At 50.2% G+C, this 7,314-nt stretch overlaps 1 pseudogene; it reads left to right on the top strand.

The window, feature by feature from the left end:
* Positions 1-4,238: 4,238 nt before the first annotated feature.
* Positions 4,239-5,076, top strand: LOC111589774 (probable 20S rRNA accumulation protein 4; annotated as a pseudogene).
* Positions 5,077-7,314: the final 2,238 nt, after the last annotated feature.

Here is a 7,314-nt window from a genome sequence, read left to right as displayed (position 1 = left end):
GACCACGTGCATCGATGTCAGGCCACCTGCCGCCAAGCTCTTGATCCTGTCCAGTACGAACTGGAACTCCGGCGCCAGGGATGGCTTGGCCCTCCACTGCCTCCGGTCGAGTCTTGGCCCGTCGCTCGGTAGGGCGAGGCGGTCGTTAGCCACGGCGTTGACGATCACCCAGTCACCGCGCCAGTTTTCCCACCTCGCGCCGTCCAAGGTAGGGATGTAGGCACCAACCGAATCTGGCCTTGTCTGGAAGTAGTAGGCGCCGAGGTGGTTCTTCGCCTTCCCCAACTTCACCAGCACAAAGAAATGGCGGAAGAGGGAGGTGCAGGGCGCCACCCCCACGAACATCTCGCACAGGTAGGCGAAGATGGCCCCTGGAGGATGGAGTGGGGGGTGAGGTGCTGAAGCTGGAGGCCGAGTTCCTCCAACAGCAGCAAGAAGAAAGGCGAGATCGGCAGCGCCAACCCGTAGGAGAGGTAGGAGACGAAAAGCACGAACTCCCCGGCGGCGAGATCTCCGAAGGGAGTGGCGCCGACGCGCTCCATCTGAGTAGGTTGCGCACCAGGTTGAGTGCCCCCTCGGACTGAAAGCGCTTGGGATGAACTAGCGAGGCCATGGCGACTACGGCAGCGGAAAACAGAAGAGCGTGAATGCAAAGGGGCGCGGAGAGCTCGAAGGCGAAAGGGCTCAACAGTTGGAGAGAATGCGAAAGCATAACTGCTGCACGCGGGGTGAATCCCTTTTCAAGAAAGACTCTCCCGCTCGTGCCCCGAGACGCCACCGAAAATCTCATCTGACACGCACCAAAGCAACCCAGCCTATGACACGGGGCCCTGGTCCACAAGTCATACAACTGGTGTGCGGATTCCGAGTGCTGAGAAGGCGAACCGCCACGTGAAGAGCGAACCACCGCTCGCAGTAGTGCGCCTCTTCATCTCCGCCGAAAACAACGACCCAGTCTCTGACACGGGGGCCCGGGCCCACGAGTCATACTCCTTGGGCGTCAGTTCCCGGGTGCAGAAAAGGCGAACCACTGCTCGCGCCAGTACTGTGCCTCCTCGGGTCCGCCGTAGAAGACAGAGAAGGTGAATTTTTAAACCAATGCAGCGGTATCAAGGCGCCTCGCGCGTGGCTCGGCGAAACCATCATGCGTGGGGGCCGCGGGTCAGTCAGCCGCGGGGACAGACATGGCAGTTGGCGTGACCGAAGGCGGATTGGCGGTGATTACGTCAGCAAACGCACGGAAGCAGCGCACCAATCGCCAATCAAGCTTTGGACCCACCTGCAAGCTCGTATCCTCCCCTGAGGTGGGCCCGGGGGCCACTGTCGGTACCCTGAAATAGGGGTACCCCTTACTACAGTATGAAGACGTGGTGCCCACGTGGCTATCTCTAGTCGCGTGGTGAACAGCACCCAATCCCACCACGTGGACGGCTCCGGGGCCGCCACGTGGCCAGAGAGGATGATATACTCCAAGGTATCAACAGGAGTCCGGACCCCCATGGGAAAGTGTCGGACCCCTGTGTATACAGACTGGACCTCCGGGTAAGATCCAGAGCCTCCACGGGCGTAAGCCGGACCCCTAGGACGGGTTTCGGACCCCTCTGTGTGGGGTCCGAGCCACTCACAGCAGGGTCCCGGGATTCTGGGACAAAGAGTACCCAGGCCTTAATCAAGGTCAGGCGGGGGTCCGAGGCCGACACGTGTCCGGACCTTATCACATACGCCTCTGCTCCCCGCTCAGGCGGAGCCCCGATGCTGCCATGTGTCACGCTGCCCGTGACGTAAGCCAGCGGGCGGAGCCTGACGTAAGACCTCTGGGCCACGCGGCCTCTGCATTTATTGCGGATAAGGCGTGCCGCCTATCCATTCCTCTGGCAGGTGATGTGCTGCCTCGGCATTTAATGAGCCCTGTCCATTCCACTGGCAGGCGATGTGCCGTCTCAGCATTTAATGAGGCTTGTCCACTCCGCTGACGGGCGGCGACCAGACCATCCCGCAGGCGGCGTGCTGTCTATTCCATTGGCAGGTAGTATGCCCGTGCTGTGGCGTACACTATGCTCATCATCACTCACGCGTTACTGAGGCAACAGCCGCGACATATCAATATCGTGTGGACTATGGACATTATGGCGCCTAGAGATTGCCCAGGCGTTGCTTTCATGAGATACTTCTATAGTGTATTCCCTCCATTTTGCCCCTAGGCCCACATGTCGGGGCTCAGCACCCTTGTACGTGCTCCCCTTTGAGCTATAAAAATGAGGGCACACGACGTTACAAGGCAGATTCACATAGACACTCACTTAGACTCTCGGACTCACAAGTTCATACAAGCTCTCAAGCTCAATACAACACACCGTGGAGTAGGGTATTACGCTCTGGCGGCCTAAACCACTCTAAACCCTTGTGTGTTCTTGTGTTCGTCCCGAATCCATCTAGCAGGCAAAACGCTTAGGCTCCCTCCTCATCTTAGGATTTAGGGCGGGTGCGTTCCGCCACCCGACCGGAGAATTTTCTCTCCGACAAGCCCTATATTGAACAAGGCTAGTATAGAGGTTAATAGCTAATGACTACTCTTGGTATTATGATGATAGGTAGAAACTGCTCTTTTTGAAACTGTCACTCTGTTGCTGTCGAGCAAGATTGCAATCTGCTACCTAAAAGAACACTTTTGCGAGGTTTGCACTGCTAATATGTTATCAGTCCATGTCGACATGAATGGTTTATGCAAAATGTAATTCCAATTGTGAAATTCCCTTGTTCGCATTTTAGCAGAAATTTGCATGAAGGGCTGGTTGGCCTAGATGCTAAATTTTCATCACATATTCTTTAACTTAATTTTGTTGGAAAATACGGGCAAGTGTGAGTTCTAAAAAAACAACCTTTGCTGAGGATTGAATAAGTTTATCTCAATGGAGGATTTCAAGGACGCATGAAAGGGTTACCTCATCGCAGGCAAGTGCTGCATTGAAGCCGAAATCGCAATATATCATCATCAAAGGCAAGTGCTGCATTGAGTCTGAAGTCACAAGCTATCAATGACTCTCCCAAGACAGTATACTTAATTTTAGAGAGCTCATGATTCTCTACTACTAATTATGTAAGTATTGTAGGCGTCCACACAATCCGATGGTGCACGTTCTGCCGCCCCGCAACCGCCCGCAGCCCCACCCTCCCCGCATTCCGCCGGCAGCCTCGCATCCCGCAGCCGCCCTCCTTCCGAGTTCCATCGTCCGTGCAGCCCCGCAGCCGCGCTCCGCCTACACTCACCTTCCATCCTCGCGGAACCCCCAACGCTCACCTTCCATCCTCGTGCACCTTCCATCCTCGCGGATCCCGAGCTCCCTCCGCGCCCGCCCACGGATCCCCAACGACGTCGACGTCGTGGGGGAGCAGCGCGTTTATGGCGCGCGTGTTGAGGGCATGGAGAGGGTGCGCGACCGCCATCAACGCTCTCCTACCCATCTGCTCCGCGATCCCCGCCATTGTTGCATCAGATGCAGAAGGAGGCTATGGCGCCGCAGCACGCTCCGCCTGACTTCTCGCATCGAGGTAACCAGACCAAACAAAGCGTCCTCCTTGGTTCCTCCGCAGATTTTGTCTTCTTGGGCGACACGCTTGTGCTCTGCTTTCGGATGGTGAGAAGGTCGCGAACGCGAGGACTTATCTGTTGGGTTGGTGTGCGCACATAGGTTGCGGCGGCGGGAGGAAGCGGTAGCGCGAGGCAGACCCCGTGTCCTGGCAGCTCTTGTCGTTGCAGCGGCAGCAGCATCAACTGCAGGCGACTTGGACGAGGCAGCAACAACAACCAAGCGCAGGGGCCCAAGTTCATCAACCTGGCGCAACTACACAAGCGGCCGACGACGGGCCTCCGGCTCGAATTGGACGAGGGCTCGGAGCACGTGCCGTGCACGGCCCCTTCCTCGGCAGCCTTGCCCCTCGCCTGCTGCAGCTGCGCGTGGAGCGTCGCGCTGAGTAGGTCGGCTTCCATGCGCCCCAGATCTCAGTCCTCGCCCACCCTGCGCCCCGGATCTCGGTCCTCGCCCACCCTCTCCATGGAAGGGGATCGAGGAATCCGCGTCCGCTATGGAGAGCAGCATGCGGCGGATTCAGGAATCCAGGGGCTGGCCTTCTCCATATCCGTCACCACCACAGGTGGATTCGCCCCCTCCACGGCGTGCAGCGGATTCAGGAATCTCCTCCCCTCCCTCCCACCCGAAGCCTTACCTCCGTCTGTTCCATTAAATATGCATGCAAAATCTGAATATCTGATTGTTTTGATGTGATAAAATTCTGTTGCAGTTCTTCCTTGTTTTACATATATTATGATAATTGGTAACGAACTATATGGGGGCAAAGGTACTGTGGGTTCAAATATCAGTGAGTTGGTTTTGGACAAAGAAGCCATGGATGCCGCAAATGACGAAGAAGAAAGATGGGAAGGAGAAAAGTATTGAGTACCATAAAGCTATTGGTGCTGACAGAACTTTTTCGAAATTCAAGAAACGATTGGATGCATATCCCCAGCAATGCTTTAGATAGTTAAACATTTAATTTGGATAGTATCATGGCAACCTGACTTGGTGTTTGCAAAACCATTTGTTTCTTGTCCTTTTTGGTTTGCACAACCTGAATTAAATTTTGGCATGCAATATTTCTTTAGGTATTCTTATGGTGGCAAGCTACTGTTGGCTACGACAAAATTACAAGATCCTGGCACCTGCAGGCTTTGTGGTTCACCACGCCAATATGAGCTGCAATTGATGTCTTCTTTATCTACTTTCTCCATGAAGCTGGAGATGACTCCTCAAATTATGTACCCAGCAGCTGGACTTGGCTGACTGTCGTCATGACACTTGCTCCCAGGTATGGCTTATCCTTCAAATTCCTGATACCGAAGTCTAAGGTATTCTGTGTGCCCGAAACATGATCCCCAAATAGTAGTTCAATTTTCAAAAAAAAATTGATTTACGAAGCACACCATGAAGGACATTATATCATCAAAGCATCACTTCAACTTTGTGTGCTGAAGAGATTTCTATGTCCTTGATGTTCTTAATGTGTTTTCAGGATTCCTAGCAGATATGTTGGCTGAAACATCTACTAGGATTTAATCCAGTTCAAAAGTAGGTTTTCAATGGTACCATCTTTCTCGGACAAGCAAATTTCGGGTTTGTGAGTTTCGCCAGATTCCGTATTGGCTCTTGGGAACAGTTTTAGTTAAGCACGCTATAGCAACCTTGAATGTTCAGTGAGCAGCTACATGTACATAGCTGTCATTGTTTAGTATCTCTTCTTGGTACTGGGGTAAAACCAAACATTGTTCATTGTATTCTTTTGTTTACAGTTCCCCACAGCAATGGTACCAGACTAGCGAGATGTTTGTCAGTGTGGCTATTCTTCTGGCTGCAAAATCATTTTTGTACCCTGTTATTTTTTAGGTGCATGAATTGTGAGCTCCAATCAAGGGTGGGCATGTTACGAGCATCAAGGGATATGATCCGGTATGTACTATGTTCTTGCGTTCTTGGCGTGTAAACCCACCAATCTCTCCCTCCCTCCCTCTCTCAAAAGGAAATCATTTTTATTGCTTTCTAGGGCCTGATAATAATAATTGCAAGAAAGTAGCAGTACTTTGGACTAAAGTACAACTATTAAAGTGGCAAAACCGTACCGCAGCCGATATATAATAGAGCGTATAATTCATCAGCTGTATTATTCTCGTCGCCAACCCTACCTGCAATGACGCTGATGCTTCATTCGCAACTTGGCTCTCGGATCGCCCGGATGGTGCCAGCCAGGCTGCACCTGCACATAAATAAATTATTATCCATAATATTGTAGTAGGTGTTTTGCATCCATGTTTTCTCCGTTTGAAGAATCTGTACGTAAGAAAAGGATGTGGATGTAGTATTATACTCCACTCACGCCTGACAATCTTTTATTTGTAGCTGTGATGTGCTAAGTTCATCGGAAAAAAATGTCCCCGGGGCTGCACCAAAATTGAAAGTGCTCGCTCGGTCATGTAAAGCAATTTTCCTGTATATATATCTCTACTACTCTATATGTCCTTATTGTAGGCGTCCACACCCCTGTTCTGGTAGGTGTATTTTCTACATGCACAGTGTATTCTTTTATTTTATTAATTTACAACTTCATAAGCATGCTTGATTTTGTCTCCTAGGTGGCTTTAGTTTGTACAACCCTGACCCATACTTATTGCGAGGATGCGTATAGCTTGCTTCAGAACTTAGACATAAAGAAACTTCTGGTAAGTGTATTTTCTACATGCACAGTGTATTCTTTTATTTTATTAATTTACAACTGACGTCCCATCCATTTTGTATTTTCTACAGATATTCAACCACAGATGGTGAGTCCCATCCATTATGTATTCACGTGATAAAATAACTGACTTTTATTTTATTAATTTACTGTATTTTCATCTTGAAGACAGATTTAAGATTTATGTCCATTATTTTAAAATTGAACTAACATTCAGATGTTACAACTGACGTCTCAGCATGTGATTATGATTAATAGCAACTCCACCTGCCATCTTGTACAACCTTAGTGACTTGATTAGAACATCTCACTATATTTCTTCGAAGCGCCTAACTGATGGGGAGTGACATGTTGAAGGAGTCGTTCCTAGAGACACTACGAAAGAGCACAGTGAACTAATTCCACAATTCTACTAGCTTTTCAGATGATCAGAAACACATACGCACGCATGGTTCTAGGCTTTATGGATTCATGGCGAGTTCAAAATCCAAAGGTGACGCGGCGGATGGCCGGTGAGCGACGAGTCTTTCTCACGACGCGCGATGGAGGTTAGTTGTAGCCCACCAAAATAAAATTGAAATTTTATCTGCTTGTTGTGAGGTTTTTGTACGCATGCACTTCTGTATTTGTGGTTCAGTTTGTGAAAGAATCGCTAAATCCTACGTTCGCATTTTCAGTTACATACTATAATTCTTCCAAACGCAAATTTGAAAAGGAAAACTCATACGGAGTTTGGTTGTGATATGTGGCCCTGTGGGCTATGGGGGTCTGGAGGCTCGTCGGCAACCGTATAGGAAAACAGCAAGGCGGAAGGGCATTGCTCGGCCGCTGGTCCGATGAGTGGCACTGCCAGGGAGCGTGACAGGGGCGACAATTCTAGACCTCCACGCATGTATTTTTTTCTTGTTTTTATGTGATGCTAATTACTAGGATTGAGCTTAGATTGTGTGCACTTCGATTTGCACATTCACATTATATTTCACCATGGTTTAACCATTTGATTAACAACTAAACCATTTGATTAACAACATG

Source organism: Zea mays, chromosome 7, assembly GCF_902167145.1.
Source record: "Zea mays cultivar B73 chromosome 7, Zm-B73-REFERENCE-NAM-5.0, whole genome shotgun sequence".
NCBI classification, from domain to species: Eukaryota; Viridiplantae; Streptophyta; class Magnoliopsida; order Poales; family Poaceae; genus Zea; species Zea mays.
Note: the sequence above shows the minus strand (reverse complement) of the source record. Positions and strands in the feature narration are given on the sequence as shown.